This window comes from Elephantulus edwardii, unplaced genomic scaffold, assembly GCF_000299155.1.
Source record: "Elephantulus edwardii isolate Elephantulus edwardi_28Jun2011 unplaced genomic scaffold, EleEdw1.0 scaffold00141, whole genome shotgun sequence".
NCBI lineage: Eukaryota > Metazoa > Chordata > Mammalia > Macroscelidea > Macroscelididae > Elephantulus > Elephantulus edwardii.
The window spans coordinates 3,994,493-4,016,191 of record NW_006399891.1 but is presented as its reverse complement, the minus strand read 5'-3'; the positions used below and the strand labels follow the sequence as shown (position 1 = coordinate 4,016,191).

Sequence of the window (21,699 nt, the reverse complement as noted above, 5' to 3'; positions counted from 1 at the left end):
ATGACAACAGGATGCAACTCCAAGGGCTCTGGTGGTGTAGTTTATAAGGAATTGTACCACGAGCCCAAAGACCATGTCACTAGACCATATCTGCCAGAAGCTTGGGGGGTGGGGGGTAAGATGGACAATCTCCTCCAGAGAGATTCACAGCTATGGAAGTGCAATAAAAGCTCAGACAATGAGATTCACACAACTCCAAAGGAGCCCTGGCGGTGCAGTGCAATGATTAACAACTATAGTGCTAACTGAAACATAAGCATTTCAAATCCAACCAATAACTTCATAGGAGAAAGACCTAGCAATCAGCTTTCATAATACTATAGCCAAGAAAATCTGACGGGTAGTTGTTCTTTGACACATGGGGCACTAAGACTTGCAATAGACCTATTGCTATTAGCAACCAACAACATGCAACACCAAAGTCTGTGACTTTTCCATCACAACATGTAATTACTATTACTGAGAACAACCAGATTATTTCTACATATTTTTTAATCTTTTTATTGGTTTGCATATAAAATTTGTATACACTGTATTTCATTCATTACATTATGTTTCACACATTCCTTTATTCATGTTGTTTCATATGATCATTCCCATACATTGTGTTTCATAAAACCAAATCACTGTTGATCTACACCCATTATCACTCCATCTTTCAGGTCCCCACTGGATCTTTCTTAATTTCTTTGCCTCCTCCATTTTCCACCAAACTCTGTGACCCCATGCCTTTCCCTTTCCCCACCAATAGGCCTTTCTCCTTTGGAGTTTCAAACATATCTTATTACTTATTCTCCTATTTTTACAATAGCGGTCTTATATAATATCTGTCCTTATGAGACTAAATTATAATGGTTCCTTTCCCATGATATACAGAATTTTTCAAAATCATTGCTCTTGAATTCTGCATAGTATTCCATCACGTGAATGTACCAAGGTTTCTCAATACATTCAGTTGTTGATAGACATGTGGGCTATTTCAACTTTCTTGTGAATAATATTGCTACAAACACCAGTGTACAAATCTCCATTTGTGCCCAATTTTATTTTCCTCAGGGTATATTCCTAGCAGTGGAATAGCTGAGTCATATGGTATTTCTATGTTCAGCTTTTTGAGGAAATTCCAAATTGTCTCTCAGAGCAGTTGTCCCAGTTTACAATCCCACCAGCAGTGTATGAAAGTTCTAATTGCTCCACATCTTCTTCAACATTTATTACTTGCTGTCCTGTTAAACTTTGCCACTGCTACTGGGGTAAGATGGTATCTCATTGTGGTTTTGATTTGCATCTTTCTTCCTGCCAGTGATTTTGAGCATTTCTTGTGTCTGTTGGCCATTTGAATGTGAAAAGCCTTTCCATGTCTTTTGACAATTTTGTAATTGGTTTATCAGTATTTTTCTTGTGAAGGTCCTGTAGTATATTATATATAAACTTTCATTATGAGACTCTTGTTTAAGATGCCATTGCCTAATGTTTTTTCACCCGGTTAGTAGGTTTCCTTTTCACTCTATTGGAAAAACGTATTGATGTACACAGGGACTTCATCTTTAGAAGATCTCACTCATCGGTGTTATCTTGTCCTAAATGTTGTGCATTTCTGGCTATATTTGCCGGTCTACTTATTCCAAATTTGCTTGGATCCACAGTCAACATTCTTGGCACCAGCCACCAGGAAATTAAAAGACATATTGTAATTGGAAAGTCTGCTGTTAGAGACCTCTCCAAAGTACTGAAGAACAATGGTGTAACTATGGAGACTAAGGTGTGCCTGATAAAGGCCATGGCCTTTGCAATCACTTACTATGCATTAAAGAGGTGACAATGACTGGGAAGGATAGAAGGAGAATTGATGCCTTTGAGCTGTGGTGTTGGAGAAGAGTATTGAATATACCACAGACCACTAAGAAACCAATCACGTTCATCTTACAGAGGGTAAAACCAGGCTGCTTCTTGGAGGCAAGGATTCTAAAGCTTCGTCTGACATGCGTGGACATGTTGCAAGGAGGGACCTGTCCTTGGAGAAGGACGTCATGCTTGGGAGGGGTGGAGGGACAGCGCAGGAGAGAAAGACCCTCTAAGAGGTGGATTGATTCAATGACTGGTTTAATTGGGGTGGGTGTGTCAGAGACAGTGAGATTGGCACGGGACAGAGCAGGGTTTAGGGCGGTTGTACATACGGTCGCTATTAGTCTCAGGCGACTTGATGGCACATAACAACAACAACAGGCCTTCTAATTCTGGTCCTTTTTGTTCTCTTATGATTTTTATGGGTTTGGGCTTTACTTCTAGGTCTGATTCACTTTGAGTTGATTTTTGTATATTGTGTGAGATGTGGATCCTGCTTCAGTGGTTTGCTGGGGGTAGAAGTTCTGTTTTGTCAGCAACATTTGTTGTAGAGGTTGTTGTTTCTCCATTTGATAGGTTTTATTTCTTTGTAGTTAGATGGGTTAATTTCTGAGATTTCAATTTTGTTTCATCTGTCTATGTGTCTGTCACTGTACCGGTACCATGCTATTTTGGTTATTATAGCTGTGTAGCAGGTTTTGGAGTCAGAGAGTGCTATGCCTCCTACTTCTTTCTTATTTATCAGAAGTGTTTTATTAATTTGAGGTCTCTTTCATTTCCAAATCAACTTGTCAATTGTCTTTTCTATCTCGTTTAAAAAGGAACTTGGTATCTGAATTGGGATATGGTTAAACAGAACATCCTGATTTTGATGCTATCCCTTATGTTTCTAAAGCACATTGAAAAGAATTGATAAGTTTAACCTATTTCTAAAATTTTGAAGTGAGTCTATTTTGCACTTTCCTGAAATTGACTCTGTCTTCCTCTCATTGACAAGTAAGTATTTGATTTTGGATTTTTCCTTTTGAAACAATACTCAGAGAAACTTCCTCCCTTTGACATTTGCACTTTCCCTCCTCCTAGCCCACATAATGCCACCAGGGAACTTTGCCAGCTTACTCAGCATCCTGCCTCTCCAGGAAGAAGCAGGTTACGCTTTTCTCAACCTGACATTAAACCTGTGCATAAAAGAAATTCTTGCTGACTCTGCTGTCTCTGTGCACTCTACTTAATAAACTTCAAGCCACTTTGGTTGTGAGAGAAAGAGAGAGCAGACAACTCATTTATTCCTCTTGGTCAATTAGCAACATGGAGCGGTCAGGTGTGGTCACCTCCAAACTGCCTTTCCGTGTTGTCACAGAGCATGTTCTTTCTGGCTGTGCGTTTGCACAGGGGACCCATTGGAGCTATGGGGACATTCCTAATGAATAACCTCAGCAAGATGCATGCAGACTTTGAAGCAACCAGAGCATGTAGCTTTCCATCATTCATCTCTAGTTTCACACACACTTGGTTTGTAACCTCACCCTTTAGCCATATATTTTTTTCCAACCTTTTCTTTCCCCCTCCTCCCTTTTTTAAAAATACAAATTAGTCTAGGAAACTTTATAGTACATCACATAGATCCTGGGCATTTTTGAAAAGTCAGAATTCCCTGAAGTTTTTTTTCTCTCTCTGTCTTAATTGCCATGAAGTTGGAACTGACTCATAGTCGACCTGTTAGCAGGTCTTTGAGAGGCTGTGCATCACCGAGAGGAGATTACCCATGTTTCTCCCATGGAGTCACTGGTCTATTAAAGCTGAGTGGAACAGCTATCTGTTGTTAGCAGAGGAACTACCTATGGGTTATACTTCCTAAAATGTGCTCACTCTTACTCATTGCTGTTTAGTTGGAACCAGCTCACAGCTGACCCTCCAGTAGCTTTCCAGAGGCTGTAAGCTGTCGGTAGTTACTCTTTCTCCTGAAGAGCAGCCGGTGGATTCAAACCAGCCAACTTTGGGTTGGTAACATGACTCCCTACACACTATACCTCCAGAGCTCACTACAGGATTGAAATAATTCTTTTTATGCTATTCTTGTGATATTTTCCTGAAAGGGTTTATTTAAAAAAAAACCACACACGTAAAAAAGCAGTTCAAGTAAAAAAATCAGGGCTGAAAAGGAATAGAAGGGGGATGAATCATTTGCTGCTTAAAATGCTAATCTTTTAGATAACAGTTTAGGTTATTTAAATTTTTTTCTTGTTGTTTTGGTAATATTCTTATCAATTCAATCTCCAAACCCAAAATACTGTATCCATTTTTTGTTAGGGTACTTCTCATCCCTGTAACAATTAAGGCAGATATTTGATAGGGCATTTTGACATATTTTCCCATTAGGCTGTGACAGAACCCACTAAAGAAGAGTGAGATGCTTTCTGCCCAGCTGTCCATAAGCCACAACAAGAGGCATTTGTTTTAATTAGCTACGTCAGAGGTTCCTACCAGCTTCCCAGATGTGTGGACAAGAGGAGCGATACACTCAGCTTGCCAGGTTCTTAAAAATAATTGCTTGAAATAAAACACCGTAACACCCAGCTGCTGTCTCCCTGTTCCCCTAATACACACATTTATACTCATATGCATGTGTTTTGAGACTTATTAACTTGCCTGTCTTGATATCTCTGTATTACTCAAGAATTGCTACCATTTCTGACAGTTGTAGGAAAAACTTCAATCTTGTCACTTCACCCTTTGTAATTTCCTGAATCCATTAGCTTGTTGTCTCTTTTATCTAAGACAGCATACATATTTGAAACTTGTTTTGGTTTGTTTTCCTCACGTTTGAACACTTCTGAAGTGCAATTTGTTGTTGTTGTTGTTAAGTGCCATTGAGTCGCAGACAACTCATAGTGATCCTATGAAGGAGAGTCCTCGACGCTTGGGTACCTTTCATCCTCTCTCCAGGTTCATAGGGTTTCCGGAGGCAAGCTACTATGAAAGTGGCTGCCACTCCTCCTTCCACGGAAGTACAATTTACTGTGTCTTATTTTACCATGATATTTTGTATGCATGATTGTCATGATTGTTTTTATCATTTGCTGCTAGAGGTGCAACATCTATCCGTCAACTCACTAAATTAGAGGAGTGTTTTGCATGTCCACAGTCATTGTACAGCTTAGGTGTACATGTCCTTGTTTATTTAGTGTTTGTATCTACCGGTGCAGCACTTGTCTGTCAGTTGCTGTACTGAGGTATCTTGCGGGTTACTGTGATGCTGGAAGCTAAAATACTGATGTGTCAAATGTCAGCAGGGTTACCCATGGTATATAGGTTTCAGGAGAGTTCTCAGATTAAGACAGACTAGGAAGAAAGACTGGCCATCCACTTCTGATGTACAGACCTTCAAAAAACTATACAAACTAAAGGAAGATGGTTAGCTACAGAAGTAGGGTTAGACTCCAGCTGGGAAGTCACTCACAAATAAAGAGAAACAGCTGCAAACATCAATTAAAAATTGGAAAGAGAAACATACGAAGTACTTATATAGGAAAGCTAGAATTCACTGAAAATGAGATCGAACATATAAAAAATAGACTTTCTAGGCATTACTGAGCTGAGATGGCCTGGAATTGGCTACTTTGAATCAGGCAATCAGATGATCTACTATGACAGGAATAAAAGGCTGAAGAATAGTGTTGCATTGATGGCTAAAAAGACCATTGCAAGATCATGAAGTACAATGCTATTAGTGACTGGATGCATATTCATATGCTTAAAGGAAGACCTGCTAATATAAATGTTATATACTAAGAGCTAAGCCAAAGAGGAGGAAATTGAGTAATTGCACCAACTTTTGCAGTCTTTACTGACCAAATTTTCAGTCATGATGCATTAAAAATAATTAAGGACTGAAATGCAAAAGTTGGAAACAAAGTAGAAGGAATAGCAATGGGAAGTCATGGACTTGGGAACCAAAATGATGCTGAAAATAAAATTATTGAATTTTGTACATTTAACAATTTACTAATCACAAATACTTTTTTCAAGAAACACAGATGGTGACTATACACATAGGCTTCACTTGATGGTCTGCACAAGAATTAGAATTGGCTACATCTGTGGAAGGAATCATTGAAGGAGCTCATTATCAAAAGTCAAAACCAGGCCAGGTGCTGATTGTGAAACAGGCATTGAATATTTACGTACAAGTTCAGACTGAAGTTGAAGAAAATGAAAACAAATTTATTATATCCAAAATATGACCTCGGGACTGTTCCATCTGAATTAAACAAATGGTCTGAAGAATAATTTTGAGGCTTTAAACATTAATGATAGATAGAAACCAGATGATTTGTGGGAGGACTTCAAAGATATTATCCATAAAGGTAGCAAAAGGTTGTTTCAAAGACAAAAAGAGGAAGAAAAGACCAAAATGAATATTAGAAGGGACTGAAAAATTCACTAGAGTGTTGAGAAGCGAAAACAAAGGGAAGGAATGCCAAAGTGAAAGAGATGAACAGACCATTTCAAACAACAGATTAATGATACATAGTAAAGCATAGTAGCTGATGTTAGATGGATCTTGGCTGAAAACAGGGAATACCAGAGGAATGTCTATCTGTGTTTCATTGACTATGCAAAGGCATTTGACTGTGTAGATCATAACAAACTATGGCTGACTCTGAGAAGAACGGGAATCCCAGAACACTTGATCGTTCTAATGTGAAACTTATACTTGGACCAGGAGGCAGTCGTCAGAACAGAGCAAGGGAACACTGCATGGTTCAAAATTGGGAAGGGCGTACGCCAGGGATGCATCCTATCTCCATACCCTTTCTACCTATTTGCAGGACAGATTATCTGGGAGGCTGGGCTCTATGAGGAGAAATGTGGGGTCAAGATTGGTGGACGATTTATCAACAACCTGCGTTACACGGATGACACAACCCTGCTTGCTGAAACTGAAGAGGACCTGAAGCGCCTGCTGCAGAGTGTCAAGGACTGCAGCCTACAATATGGATTGAGGCTCAATGTCAAGAAGACAAAGATTCTCACCACTGGACCAATTGGCAGCATCAGGATGGATGGTGAAGAGATTGAGATTGTACACAGCTTTAGTTTACTTGGCTCCATAGTCAACAGTCTTGGCACCAGCAGCCAGGAAATCAAAAGGCACATTGCCATGGGAAAGTCTGCTGTTAGGGACCGCTCCAAACTACTGAAGAGCAATGGTGTCTCTCTGGAGACTAAGGTGCGTCTGGTACAGGCTTTGGTCTTCCCAATCACTTGTTATGCATCAGAGAGTTGGACAATGACCAAGGAGGATAGAAGGAGAATTGATGCCTTTGAGCTGTGGTGCTGGAGAAGAGTATTGAGAATACCAAGGACTGCTAGGAAAACAAACAAATTTGTCCTGGAGAGGGTTAAACCGGGTGGCTCCTTGGAGGCAAGGATTCTGAGGCTCCGTCCAACATGTGAGGAGAGACCGGTCCTTGGAGAGGGACATCATGCTTGGGAGGGTGGAGAGACAGCACAGGAGAGGAAGGCCTTCTATGAGGTGGATTGATTCAGTGACTGGGATAATTGGGATGGGAGTGCCAGAGACGGTGCGATTGGCACAGGACGGAGCGGAGTTTAGGGCTATTATACATAGGGTCGCTATGAGTCTTAGGCGACTCGACGGCACATAACAACAACAACAACAACAACAACAGTAAAGCATTACAATGGAATGTGCCAAGGACTGGAGTTGGAGAGCAAAATGGGAAGAACACACTCAGCATTTCTCAAGCTGAAAGAACCGAAAACCAAATTCAAATCTTGAGTTACTGAGAAACACTATGGGAAAAATCTTGAAAGATCCTGGAATCATCAAAGGAAGATGGAATACTATGCAACACTCAGGAGGAACAACTCTGTAAAATACTATATAATATGGGAGAGGCTATACGGCATTATTCTGAGTGAACTCACTCAGTCTCATAAGGACAAATATTGCATAGAAGATCATTATTGTAAAAAATATAAGGGTAACTAGTAAGATATGTATAAAATTCCAAAGGAGGAAGAGGCTTATGATGGGGAAGGGGAGGGAATCATGGAGTTGTAGAGTTTGGTAGGTGGAGGGAGGGGTAAAGGAATTTAGAAAGAGCCAGTTAAAGAACCTTTAAAGGCTAGGTTGACTTATGGTGACTAATTTTATAAAACATAATGTATGGGAGTGATCATATTAAACACAAAGTGAATGAAGCAATGTGTGGAACACAATACACATGAAAGAAGCAGTGTGTATCAATTTTATATGCAAATCAATATAAAAGAAATTCCTTTTTAAGAAAGAAATGGTGTGTTAAAATGTTTAATAAAAAATGTTTAATAAGTCCATGTAATGTTTCTTCATTCAAACCAAAATCATCTCAAAAAAAAAGATGGAAGGAATACACCACAGAGTCATTGTCCCCCTAAAAATTGGCCAGCACTGAAAGTTTCAGGAAGAAGCATTTGATTAAGAGCCAAAAATAATGAAGAAGTTCAAGCTATATTGAAAGCATTGGAAAAAAAAGAAGGCCCCAGGAATTGATGGAATAGCAACTGACATGTTTGAACTAAAAGGTGTAGTCCTAGATATACTAATCTTTCTGTGCCTGGAAATTTGGAAAAGAGTTTACCCAACCAGCTGACTGAAAGAGACCCATTTTTGTTCCCATTCCCAAGAAAAGTGATCCAATAGAATGTGGAAATTATAAAACAATATCATTAAGATCATCTGCAAGAAAAATATTACTGAAAATTACCCTAAAATATCTAGAACAGTACATTAATAAAGAGCTGCCAGAAGTTTAAGCTGGATTTAAATTCGGCCATGGCACCAGGGATATCATTGCTAATGTCAGATGGATCTTGGATGAAAGATCTTATATGAAAGCCAATACCAGAATCTTGGATGAAAGAGAATACCAGAAGAAAATCTATCTCTGTTTTATTGCCAGTGCAAAAACATTTGACAGAGGTGCTTGCTGCAGAAGATCAAGGACTGCAGTCTTAAATATAGATTATATCTCTATATCAAGGAAACAAAAATTCTTACCACTGGACCAATAGGCAATATCACAGTAGATGGAAAAAGATTGGAATTGTCAACGATTTCATCTTACTTGGATCCACAATACATACCCTTGGTACCAGCAATCAGGAGGTCAGAAGACACATAGGTTTAGGAAAGTCAGCTGTGAGGGAACTCTCCACAGTTCTGAAGAGCAATGATGTCAGTTTAAAGACTGAGGTGCACTTGAATCAAGCCATAGTCTTTCCAGTTACCTGCTATGCATCTGAGATCTGGACAATGAATAAGGATTCCAGAAGAAGAATGGATTTCTTTGAGCTGTGGTGTTGGAGAAGAGCACCAAATAGTCCATGAACTGCCAAAAGAAGGAACAGTGTCTTGGAAAATGTGCATCCAGAGTGCTCCTTAGAGGCAAAGATGGCATAGCTTCATCTCACATACTTTGGGCATGTTGGTAGAAGAGTCTGTTTCTTGGACTGGACATCATATTTGAAAAAGTAGAAAATCAGCAAAGGAGAGGAAGACCCCCAACAAAGTGGATTGGCACAATTGTCCCTGTGGCAATGGGCTCAAGTATGTCAAAGATGGTGGAGACGGCACAGGATAGGACAGAGTTCAGATCTGTTGTTCATAGTGTTGCTATGAGTTGTATTTGACTTGACACAAAAAAGACAAAATTCATTTTCATTAGCCACAGAATCAAGGGTTTCATATATTAAAGGTATTTTCTTATTAGATTAGGAAAGATCTTTCTGAATCTTTTCAAATCACTAATGATAAACTCTTCTGAAATGAGCATGTAACACAGATCAGACTTCTGAATATTGATTAAGGAATTAATAACTGTGATATCTAGATTTGAGCTCACTTTGTTCATTCTATCTAGAGAATGGAGTCTTAGATTTTGTGGTGTACTCTAGAATAGAAACTGATCTATAGCTGACCCTCAGGAGAGTTTTCAGAGGCAGTTGATTGCACAGAAGATTGACCATCCTTCCCCTGTGAAGCAGCTTGTGGCCACTAACTGCATACCTTTAGGATTGCAGCACAGCTTCTTGCCACTAGGCTACAGGAGCTCTCACAAGTCTTAAATAGTCAAGTATATAGGTCCAATGTTTTAGTTTGGAATTCATGACGTTTCTGACTAAGAAATACTCTTTACCTGTCTCCTGCTCTCCACCCACAACAAACGCATTTGGTTCACTATGTTCACTGCAACAAATTCCAGTTGTTAAACTAAGTGAATAGGATATTCAGGAGCTGCATTGCTTATGAAGGAAGACCCAAGGCTTAAAGTGAGTTCCCAAGTGAATCACAGCAGTAAATCACAATAATTTCTCACCATTAGGTCAGCTCACTGGATGATGTTCTATCTTATTGATCAAGCTCAACTTGAAAGTAATAGATAATTTTGAGGGGTTGTGCAAACATAAAATCTCCAGCTTAAATGCTTCTCTGTGTTTTAGCCACTTGGTTTGGCTGCTGATATTGTTACTGTGATAGAAAGAAGGGGAGCTATTTTCTTTTGATAGAATAGCATTTTAGCCAATTCCCAGGAAATGAGAAGCTCCCATCAGTGCTATTACCTGCAGTGGGATGGATATACCATCCACATTCTCTCTCAGGACAGGCAACCTATCACGTACTGTTTTAAAGAAAATGACTCAGATTCTCTCCCCTTTATTTTCATGCAGACATCTTCTCTGTCATTTTCCTCAGGTGTGAATGATTAAGGCTCCAGCTCCCCCTTGGATTTTTTTTTAAATAATAATATATTTCCCTTTTCGTCACAATATAGCAATATATTTAACTGAATATATCAATTCAGAGTTTCTTCACAATATATATGTTTTAGATTGAGTAGGTTAGCTTTACATGTTGATTCATCTTAAGTTTTTGATAGAGAGCACTGGTGGTTTAGTGACAAGGAGTTGTGCCTAAAGACAGGTAGTTCGAATTCATTAGAGGCTCCATGGGAGAAAGATGAGCAATCTCCTTCCAAGTAATTTACAGCCTTTGAAAACCTAGTGAGGGGTCAGTTATGAGTTGATTCCCATTCAATGGCACATAAAAGGCATATGGATGTGTGAACCTATGTCTTTTTACTCTTTCCTCACTTTAGTAGTAAATCTTTAGACACATTTTCTTTACAATTTTGGTCATTTTGTTTATACAACATACTCTGATTTAATAGTTTATAAAAAAATATTCTGTTTTACAACAGTGACCCTATGTAGTATTTGTCCTTTTGTGACTGAGATATTTCATTCAGCATAATATCCTCCAGGGTCATACATTTTGCATCATATTTCATGAATTCCTTGTTTTTCAATGCAACATAGTATTCCATTGTGTGAATATACCAGAGCTTCTCTATCCATTTGTTTGTTGATGAGCACTTGGGTTGTTTCCAGCTCTTTGCTATTGTGAGAACAAAGCTACAGTAAACATGGGTGTGCATATATCTGCTTGGGTGGCAGTCATGGTTTCTTAGGGTAAATTCCCAGCAGTGGGATTGTTGGTATTTCTATTTGCAACTTTTTGAGAAAGCACCATACAGCCTTCCATAGTGGTTTGCACCATTTTATACACTCACCAGGGTCACTGTTGTAAAACGGAACAGACATCAGGGTTGAGGGAAGACAGAAAAGGAGGAGAGGAATGATGTATATTGCCTTGAAACAGATGACGGAGAGATTTGTTTAAAAGGAATATATATGAATTGGTATTCTTGTCATTACAGAAGGCCAGAGTGAAGGCTGCATAGTGGAGTGAACTTGGGGGTGGGGGGAGAGATGAATGAAAGAGGTTTTTCTTCTTCTTTTCAAGGAGAAGAGTGATGGGGGAGAGGGTGGGCAGGGAGAAAAGTGCAACAATGAATGACTGGAAATGCTAAGTCTCTGTACACTTTCATTAAAATTAATAAGTAAATTTTTTAAAAATCCCACAGTAAACTTGAAAGTTTTGTTTTCTTGAATTGTTAAGTCTCTAATCATTGTCCCTAAAGCTTTAGAATTCAGTTTCTACTATTTCAAAGTAACTAGAAACATGGATTACATTTTCTCTGATTTAATGGAATCCTACAGAGATAGGCAGCCCTCTCCCATATGATTCACCACTTCTGAAAATCCACTGAAAAGTCAACTGTAAATTGATTCCAACTTGACAGCAATGAGAGAGAGAATCAAGTAGATGTGGGGAACACTTTTTCTTTTTGTGACTCAAGGAGTTTTGAGAAAATTTCTCATTCTTTCACACAAATTGAAGTGAACTTTCAATCTATCATGAATATCCATTTTTTTTAATATCCATTTTTTTATAGTATTTCTTTTGCTGGCCAATGTCAGTACATCCTCCTCAATGCTATACAGAGTAGTTTTGTTGTTTGCATCATAATAATGATAAGATATACTTCAGACAGAACTCAAAACTGTTTTACAAATTTAGTCAAGTATTCTTTTTTTCCATTTGTGTCAATTTTTGGCCAGTCTTGATACTATCTTTGGTCTCCTGCACCATCTCAAAATATTTCTTCTTTTGACACTCCATAATACTTTTCTTCAACACCACAACTTAAAGGCTTCACAATTCTTCTTCTGTTGTCCTTATTCATTGTCTGTCAGATGCATAACAAATGATTGAAAAGACCATGGTTTGGATCCAGTGTAACTTAGTCTTCAAACTGACGTCTTTAGCACTTGGGAGAGGTCTAAAAAAATCTGTAACTTTCCACATTATTACTTAGATTAAGATTTCCATTTGTTTTGGAATCTAATTCAGAGTAGAAGAATTTTCAAACCTTTTCACCTTTCCTTTAAGCAGGAAAATTGGCTTGTTATTCTGAGCACATACTAGATATTCGGAGCACACAAACTCAAACCAAATCAGTCTCCATTGAGTTCAGACCAACTTCTTGCAAAGTAGAACTGCTTCAGGGGTTTTCAAGACTGGGACACTTTGCAAACAGATTATGAAGATTTTCTTGTGAGGCATCACTGGTTAAGGTTCTAAAGACTTTGTTCTTTTGTTAGTAACCAAGTGTTTAAGCATTTGCACCTCTCAGAGAATCCTCGCAGCACATACCTGTGTGTGTGTCAATTTGACACAATCCTTGTGGGTAAAGTTTCTGGATTTGAGCTCTAATTATAACTCATTCAGATTTCCACAAGAAATTCCCTCAGTTTTTCATTGTTGAGTGAACGATTGTGCCCTGTACTAATCTACTGGTGTGCTTGCCTTCTTTGAAGGGATAGTATAATATACACTCTGATAACATACACTTACACAGCCCCTAACAAGATCCCTCAAAGGCTCACAATAGAATATCCCACATCCCACGCCATTCAACCCACACAGTGACAAGAAATACCTTGTCCATATGCCTTCAAGCCTATTCCTATTGTTCCTGGGTTATAGTTTTTGTTGGAAAATTCCACTTTTAATTTTACTCTCTATTTATACACTCAAACTCAGTCTTCATTGTGGATTACATCTCAACTTCTAGAAAACAAAAATCTTCACCACTGGACCAATAGGCAAGATTGTACTAGGTAGAGGATAGACAATGAAATTGTCAATGATTTAATTTTACTTGGATCCACAATCAATGCCCATGGAAACAGGAGTCAAGAAATCAAAAGACATGTTACATTGGGAAGGTCAGCTGACTAGATCTCTCCAAAATACTGAAGAGTAATGATGCCCATTCAAAGACTAAGGGATCTTGATCCAAGCCATGATAAGTTCCATTGCTTCCTATCCATCTGAAAGTTGGATAGTGAATAATGAAGACTTAAGAAGATTTGACACATTTGAATTATGTTGGAGAAGAGTATAGAATATCCCATAGACTTCCAAAAGAATGAACAAATATTTCTTGGAGAAAGTGCAACCAGGGAGCTCCTCTGAGGCAAGGATGAAGAAACTTTGTCTCATAAACTTTGGCAATACTGTCCAGAGGGACCAGTCTGGAAAAAAAAGACATGATGCTTGGAGAAGATGAGTCTCAACAAGCTGGACTGACAAAGTAACAATGGACTGGAGAATATATGGTGAGGATGGTGCAGAATAGGGCAAGAATTCGATCTGTTGTTCTTAGGGTCACTATGAGTTACAGTTTACTCAATGGCATATAAGCACAACAACATTCATATACTCTCTGTATTACACTTCAGGTGTATATGTTACTATTTCCCATTTATTCTGATAAAATTCCCTTTAACTGAATTTTATTAACATCACTCTTATGGATTTGACCTCTTTGATGTCAAACTCTAGCAGTGCTGTGCATATGGCAATTGACTACCAACCAGAAGGTTGAACTCACCTTTTACAGCCCTTACAGAAGGCTTTACAGAAACTTACAGAACCTCTAGGGAGCGGTTCTACCTCCTCCTACAGGGCCATTGTGAGTCACAACTAACTCAACTGCGGGGGATTTTTCTTTTTATTGCTTGTTGGATTTCTAGTATGTTTATTCCACATCATCCTATATCTAGCTTTCCATTTTCCCACTTCAGTTTGTATTTCCCCCATGATTATCACTGGTTGTTAGATTATTTATTCCTGGAACTTAAAGTATTGAGAAATGTACCATTTCTTTGGTGTGTTTCATAAGCTGTAGAGCTACATTAATATTTGTTGTTGTTGTTGTTATGTGCCATCGAGTCACTTACGACTCATAGCGACCCTATGTACAAGAGCCCTAAACTCTGCTCTGTCCTGTGCCAATTGTACCGTCTCCAACACACCCATCCCGATTACCCCAACCACTGAATCAATCCACCTCATAGGGGGCCTTCCCCTTCTGCACTGTCCCTCCACCCTACCAAGCATGATGCCCCTCTCCCAGGACTGGTCCCTCCTTGCAACATGTCCAAAGTATGTCAGACAGAGCCTTAGAATCCTTGCCTCCAAGGAGCAGCCCAGTTTGACCCTTTCCAGGATGAATCTGTTTGTTTTCCTAGCAATCCATGGTACCCTCAATACTCTTCTCCAGCACCACAGCTCAAAGGCATCAATTCTCCTTCTATCCTCCTTAGTCATTGTCCAACTCTCTGATGCATAACAAGTGATAGCAAAGACCATGGCCTGTATCAGGTGCACCTTAGTCTCCAAAGAGACACCATTGCTCTTGAGTACTTTGGAGAGGTCCCTAACAGCAGACTTTCCCATCGCAATACATCTTCTAATTTCCTGGCTGCTGGTGCTGAGAGTTTTGACTGTGGAGCCAAGCAAATTGGAGCTGTGAACAATCTAAATCTCTTCACCATCCATCCTGATGCTGCCAATTGGTCCAGTGGTGAGAATCTTTGTCTTCTTAACATTGAGCCTCAATCCATATTATAGGCTGTAGTCCTTGACCCTCTGCAGCAAGTGCCTCAGGTCCTCCTCAGTTTCTGCAAGCAGGGTTGTGTCATCTGCATAACGCAGACTGTTGATAGATCTTCCACCAATCTTGACCCCACATTTCTCCTCATAGAGCCAGCCTCCCGGATAATCTGTTCTGCATACAGGTTGAAAAGGTATGGAGATAGGATGCATCCCTGGCATAAGCCCTTCCCAATTTTGAACCATGCAGTGTTCCCTTGCTCTGTTTTGACGACTGCCTCCTGGTCCAAGTATAGGTTTCCAAGTATTAGAACGATCAAGTGTTCTGGGATTCCCATTCTTCTCAGAGTCAGCCACAGTTTGTTATGATCCAGTCAATGAAACACAGATAGATATTTACATTTATTTTACAATAATGGTCTTTATATTTCTTGTAAACTTTTACTTCTACCTTCATATGCCCTTCTATATTTACAAAGGACACTCGTTTGTTGTACTCTTCCCAGAAATTTGTGTTGCATACCTGCTATGTATCACACCGTGGAGGGTAGAAAAATTTATGAGGCATAGTTCTTGGAAAGTCCTCTATTTCTGCCTGGCCATGGCTACTCCCTTTGAACTCTGGTCTCTTTCAATTTTACCTTAAGAAACTTTTCTTTTCTTTCTTTTTATTTTTTTTTTTAAATTCCAGCTGCCTTTCCCATAAAAGAGCACACATGAAGGGAAATATTCAGTGAAGGTGAGACAGAGGATCTGGCCCATCTCCACAGGCCTTATTAGAAAGAAATAGGATTATGATGGCATTGACCTATTGCTATGCTGTGCATCACACCCATGCTGTCAGGTGAATTGGTTCTCCCAGCTGCATGAAGAGGCAGTCTGTGTGCATTCACACTTTCTCCTCTGGACGCCTTCGGGCCAATGGCCCAGGCTAGCATTCAATATTATACTTCCATTTTTCCAGGTCAGGGCTTGGTAGTTCCTGGATCTGAATGTGATTGGAAAGAACAAGCAGAAGTGAAGCTACTGCCCTAGATGAATCCAAAAGAAGTAAACAAGAAAGAACCCTTCACTTCTTTTCAAATGCAAAAGAGTAAGGAGTTCAGTAGGTAACACTAGGACAAATGAAAGATGGGAAACGCCAGTGTAATTATTCCTCTACACTGATGAGAACACTTGGCCTCCATGTGTAGTATGACGGACTCTGTGTACTCTAATTGCCCGTTATTTTTGGCAAGATGGCATTTTCAGCTTTTGGTCCCTGACTGCAGAATGGATAAATACAGACATTGAGTCATCTGTGGTTCCAGGATTATTTTTGTTCTTTAGCACCTTCCCATGTCAGACCAAATAAAGGTGCAACTCTTTCTGGGCAGTCGTCCTACAGACTGTCTAAAATATCCACATGGAGTTGTCTTCCTATGGCCTTGAGGAACATCAGAGACAACTCACACTGTGGATCAGCAGGTGTCACTCACAGGGATATGTGTTCTATTTCTCTGACTTCAAAGACCTTGGGTGGCACAAGTGGTTTACATATAACTGCTAATGAGGACATGCACTGTGAACACAAAAGTGTATGGTTTGAATCCACCTGTTGCTTCATGGGAGAAAGATGGGCAATCTTGTCCTTTGCAATTTACTGCCTCTGCAAACCTCCTGGAGGGTCAGCTATGGATCACTTCTGACTTGATTGTGCAAAACACAAAGCACAGGTGTGGTGGTGGAGAAGAGTACTGAATATCCTATGTTGTTGTTGCTGTCGTTATGTGCTGTTGAGTCACCTGCTTCTCATAGTGACCCTGTGTACAACAGCCCTAAACCCTGCTCTGTCCTGTGCCAGCCTCACTGTCTCCGACACCCCCACCCCCATTATTCCAGCCACTGAAACAATCCATCTCGTAGAGGGTCTTCCTCTCCTGCACTGTCCCTTCACCCTCCCCTAAGCATGATGTTCCTCTCCAACAGGTCCCTCCTTGCAACATATCCAAAGTACGTCAGACGAAGCTTCAGAATCCTTGACTCCAGGGAGCAGCCTTGCTTCATCATCTGTAGGATGAACCTGTTTGTTCTCCTAGCAGTTCATGGTACATTCAATACTCTTCTCCAGCACCAAAGCTCAAAGGTATCAATTCTCCTTCTATCATCCCAAGTCATTGTCCTGCTCTTTGATGCATAGCAAGTAATGGTAAAGACCCTGGCCTGCATCAGGCACACCTTAGTCTCCAGAGTGATACCATTGCTCTTCAGTATTCTGGAGTCAGCCAAAAGAACAAACAAGAAGCATGTCTTAGGGAAAGTGCAACCAGGGTGCTCCTTAGAGGTGAGGAGGACAAAGCTGCACCTCACATACTTTGAGCATGCTGTTAGGGGGTCAGCTCTTGGAAAAGGATATTATACTTCGAAAGGTACAGAGTCAATGACCAATGAAAGAGATGAAGACCCTCAACAATAGATTGATTGTACCATTGAGTTCAAGTATATCAGAGATGAGGGTGGCACCATATAGGGTAAGTTTCAAATCATTGTTTCGAAGATTCCTGTGAGTCTTGAGCTAGAAGACAAATACAAAAACAAGTACAGATATAGAATAAAGATTTAGTGCTTAGCTCCAAAAAGAAAACAAAACTTACAACCAATAAAACATTCTGAGCAGTTCTACTCTGTGGTACAGGGCCCAACCATGAGTTGGAATCAACCTGAGAATGACAGGTTTGGATTGGTTTAGACTTAACATGTAGGTGATTTTCTGTGACAGACCTGTGCAAAAGAAGAGGCCCAACCAAGCATTTAGTCTCATAAGTTGCGACAGCCTGGTGCTTTTCTGATCTCACTTATCCCGGGAAAGCTGTCAGGGAGGCCCCTGTAGAGACAGCTGACCCAAATTAGGACTTCTTTCAGCACAGGGGAACCCTCTAGGACAAACAGGAAGCTCTCTCACAGCATAATGCATTCCCAATGGGAGCGAGTAAACAGTTCACTCTTCACTTCAAAGCAGTGAATTCAAGACACATCAGTTGGTCCAGCTCAATGTGACCCTAAAATCAAGTCAAATGGAAGGAGTTCACAATTCAGAGACTTAAGACTATTTGACTGAACACTTAGGCTGCAGGACTGCATTCCACCTCATCATAGCTGTTCTTTTTTTCTTTTTTTAACCATCTCCAAAGTTTGGATAAGGTTTGAAAATAAAAAAAGCGTTAAATGGGTTTTTTAGATCCACAAGCAGTCGTTGAAGTAAAATGAATCCCCTGAGGTGTGCAGTTAAATGAAAAATGAATTTGAAAGTGCATGAGCACCACAGGAAGAAGGCATTTTTCTTAATCTAGTTAGGATCCCAAAAAATTCAGGCTTTGCTTTTTCATTTCTTTGATTTTTCTCTGGAACTTAATAATCAAAATCATCTTGTTTTGTTGCTTTTAGAGCTAAGCAAACACAGCATTCTGGTCAAATTACTAGATCATTTGCCAACATTAAGGAAAGAGATCTTGCCCTTTACTTCATTAATCAAGAGACTTTGCAAAGTTTAATAAGTAGCTGACAATGACACGCACATCGGTTATTCAGTGCAGAGGGTTGATGCACTCTGAGAACTGATATCGGACTACTTTCCAAGTTCTCATTAGTGTGGATAGAGTCAAAATCTTTACAGAATCAAGATAAACGTCAATCCCTTCATCCCTCCAATCTATGACATTAATCTGATAAATTTTATTCCTAAATATATAATTTTAGCTAGGAAGTTAACAACCAAAACACATTTGTTTGTCAGAGGGATAAACAATGGATTCAATGACAAACGTGAAATGACAGTTTGACCAGTAGGACTTGCTTGAGAGATGCCTGAGATGTATGATTGAGTGAATTGTGATGATTGGGGCTTCTGGAACTCAAATCCAGTCACAGGCCATTGAGTCCTGGGAATTTTGAGTCCATGCAGGGGAAATAGTGTGGATGTGAAAAGTGGTGTGGACTTAGGGAAGTGGTGTGGATAGTCTTAGAGAAGTGATATCATCACTGGGAGAAGGTGTTTTGGGAGGAGTGGGACAGTGTGAAAATCTGGGCCCACTCAACAGTAAGCCAAATGAGCACGTTGTGCTAGTAACCATTTAGCAGTAACCACACCTTTGATTCCGTTTATAAACCTTAATATGACTAGCAAGTATAAAGACAGATAAAAACACAGGTACATCATTTCCCCTCAGATTTTTACATGCTTATTTTTTGTGTTAAGGTCATTTTAAGCCTTAATATAATTTAGCAAGCCTAAGCACTTGCTGCAGAAGGTCAAGGAACGGCAGCCTTCATTATGGATTAAAACTTAATATCATGAAAACAGATTCTCACCACTGGGCGGATTGGCAGCACAGTGATGGATGTTGAAGAGACTGAGATTGTAAACAGCTTTAATTTGCTTGGCTCCATAATCAACACTCTTGGCACCAGCAACCAGGAAATTAAAAGATGTATTGCACTGGGAAAGTCTGCTGTCAGAGACATCTACAAGGTACTGAAGAACAATGATGTCAGTCTGGAGACTAAGGTGCGCCTGATACAAGCCATGGTCTTTGCAAATACTTGCTATGCATCAGAGAGCTGGACAATGACTAGGGATGATAGAAGGAGAATTGATGTCTTTGAACTGTGTTGTTAGAGAAGAGTATTGAGTATCCCATGGACTGCTAAGAGAACAAACAGGTCTGTCCTAGAGAGGGTTAAATCAGGCTGTTCCCTGGAGGCAAGGATTCTGAAGCTTTTTCTGACATACTTTGGACATGTTGCAAGGAGGGATCAGTCATTGGAGAGGGACTTGATGCTTAGGAGGGTGGAGGGACAGTGCAAGAGAGGAAGACCCTCAATGAGATAGATTGATTCAGTGACTGGAGTAATGGGGTAGATGTGTCAGAGACAATGAGATTGGCACAGGATAGAGCAGGATTTAGGGCTGTTGTACATAGGGTCACTATGAGTCACTGGTGACTCGGTGGCACATAACAATAACAGCAACAAGACTTCTGATAGCTTTAATACCAGAAGTTACAGTGGTCTTAGTTGGTCTGCCTTTTCACCTCCCACCCAGATTGCCTAAGTAAAAGCCTTGGGACTAGAACATTATCTGAGAAGGAAGCTGGGAACTATGTTTTCTTAAGTCTCTTCTCTTTATCAGAGAAGTCTTCCCCTTATTCTGGCCACACAGTAACTTCTGTACTTGCCTGTGTACAGGTACCATATGACTCTGGGCCCACCCCATTTCTCTGATTGTTTTTGAGGAATAAATGTCTCAAGGACTAAAACACAGGAAGGGTGAGTGTAGAACATCTGCGTACAGGATTAGCCTTCTGAGTATGGAAGGGGGACCCACTCGTGATGCTGATCTCACTCTATCCTTTCTCAAATTGAGTAAAGTGTTTCCCATATACTGATGGATCATGAGTGTAGTCTGGAAAATTGTGAACCCTGCCGTGGCCCTACTGATGCACATGCACGGTGAGTTACTTCTAAATACTTTGCATCATGCAGTGTCCATTAAGAGGAAAGGCAAGGAACTGAAAAGTCATTGAGAAAGAGGAAAATCAAATGCCTGCCTTCTTCTCTCCTGTTAAAATCAATAAGACCATATACCTTAAAAATTAGCCTTTTTGATATTGAATCAAAACAAAACCAAACATTCCACTTAGAGGAGGATATGACTGTTCATTTACATGTGCAGAAGAAATTATTTTGGTACTAAACCAAGACAAGGTATGAGACACTGCGTGGTGGCAACAATTAACATCTTAAAGACTTTCTCTTGCCTTTGCTAACTAATTGTAGTATCACATGTGAAAGAGGGGCTGCCCAAGATGGTTTCCTAATAACCTAAGAAAGAAAGGAAGTACAACCGGCACACTTAACCTTCTGTAGACTAGATACCAGGCTTTGGGACGGTGTGTCAGTATAGATGGAGAGATTATAAGGAGTTATCTTGAAAAGATTTAACTACTTCCAAGTCAACCCTTCAGAGACAAGATCAGTGATTACCTATCTCTCTAGCTTTGTTTCTTGCAAGTTATCTGCCAGTCTTGTGTGCTTCAACCACAGTGGTCTTCTGTTAGTGTGACATTCCCCCTGTGCAATGTCGTTTTATTCTAGCTCCTTGCATATATAGTTCTTTATTCCTATAAGAATGGCCTACACTCATTTGACAGGTTAACTCCAATTCACCTTCATAATTCACCTTTGCTAGTGATTTATTTCAAAAGAATTTTTGGACATCATTTATCAGGTGATGACTTGGGTCCATTATCAAAACCACTGGAAATATCAGTCAATAAATCAAATGCAACACACCCATGTGCAACTCTGATGCTAAGATGCTCTTTAAAGTGCAAAGATGTAATTTTAAAATCTGAGATATATATAACCCTAACCATCATATTTTCAATCACTTCATATTCCCATGAAATTTTACAGCAAATAAGATAGAAAAATGGAAAATC

General features: G+C 39.8%; 1 protein-coding gene across 16 annotated transcripts in view; it reads right to left on the bottom strand.

Moving 5' to 3' along the window:
* Window positions 1–21,699, bottom strand: part of TRPM3 (transient receptor potential cation channel, subfamily M, member 3) — a 790,873-nt gene that overhangs the window by 600,833 nt on the left and 168,341 nt on the right. The window lies entirely within an intron of this gene.